The following is a 1,474-nucleotide window of genomic DNA, read 5'->3' on the forward strand; positions in this document are numbered from 1 at the left end:
CCGCTGTCTACGCTTGTTTTCGTGCTGTCACTGAAGCCGTTGCTACGACTTTTTTTAAAAAAAAAAATGTTATCGGGTATTTCAGTGTCTGATCAAACGCTAGCCGTAAGAGCATACGCTGATGACGCTGGTAGTATCGGGGGTACGGCTCAACGACCAAAATGTAAAATCGTAAACATTAGGGGATTGAACATACTAGATATACAGTGGTCACGGAGCACAAAATGCTAGGAGTACGTATTTTCCAAAGCATAACTACTTGTCGCACAACTGTTTTCAGTCCCCCCCCCCCCCCCAAAAAAAAAAAAAAAAAAAAAAAAAGTACCAGGCAATTGGCCAATGCTCTAACTAGCAGATACACATGAAAGGAAAACATATTTAGGCTGTCGTATCGTATGCTAGCCAGATCGAAGAGGTCCGACGGGCTGGAACTTGTTCACATCAATACAAAGACAACGGCGTTGTTCTGCATCTACATCTATATCCATACTCCACAAGGCACCTGACGGTGTGTGGCGGAGGTACCTTGAGTACCTCTATCGGTTCCCCCTTCTATTCCAGTCTCGTATTGTTTGTGGAAAGAAAGATTGCCGGTATGCTTCTGTGTGGGCTCTAATCTCTCTGATTTTATCCTCATGGTCTCTTCGCGAGATATACGTAGGAGGGAGCAATATACTGCTTGACTCTTCGGTGAAGGTATGTTCTCGAAACTTTAACAAAAGCCCATACCGAACTACTGAGCGTCTCTCCTGCAGAGTCTTCCACTGGAGTTTATCTATCATCTCCGTAACGCTTTCGCGATTACTAAATGATCCTGTAACGAAGCGCGCTGCTCTCCGTTGGATCTTCTCTATCTCTTCTATCAACCCTATCTGGTACGGATCCCACACTGCTGAGCAGTATTCAAGCAGTGGGCGAACAAGCGTACTGTAACCTATTTCCTTTGTTTTCGGATTGCATTTCCTTAGGATTCTTCCAATGAATCTCAGTCTGGCATCTGCTTTACCGACGATCACCTTTATATGATCATTCCATTTTAAATCACTCCTAATGCGTACTCCCAGATAATTTATGGAATTAACTGCTTCCAGTTGCTGACCTGCTATTTTGTAGCTAAATGATAAGGGATCTATCTTACTATGTAATCGCAGCACATTACACTTGTCTACATTGAGATTCAATTGCCATTCCCTGCACCATGCGTCAATTCGCTGCAGATCCTCCTGCATTTCAGTACAATTTTCCATTGTTACAACCTCTCGATACACCACAGCATCATCTGCAAAAAGCCTCAGTGAACTTCCGATGTCATCCACCAGGTCATTTACGTATATTGTGAATAGCAACGGTCCTACTACACTCCCCTGCGGCACACCTGAAATCACTCTTACTTCAGAAGACTTCTCTCCATTGAGAATGGGATGCTGCCTTCTGTTATCTAGGAACTCTTCAATCCAATCACACAATTGGTCTG

Source organism: Schistocerca piceifrons, chromosome 3, assembly GCF_021461385.2.
Source record: "Schistocerca piceifrons isolate TAMUIC-IGC-003096 chromosome 3, iqSchPice1.1, whole genome shotgun sequence".
Taxonomy (NCBI): domain Eukaryota; kingdom Metazoa; phylum Arthropoda; class Insecta; order Orthoptera; family Acrididae; genus Schistocerca; species Schistocerca piceifrons.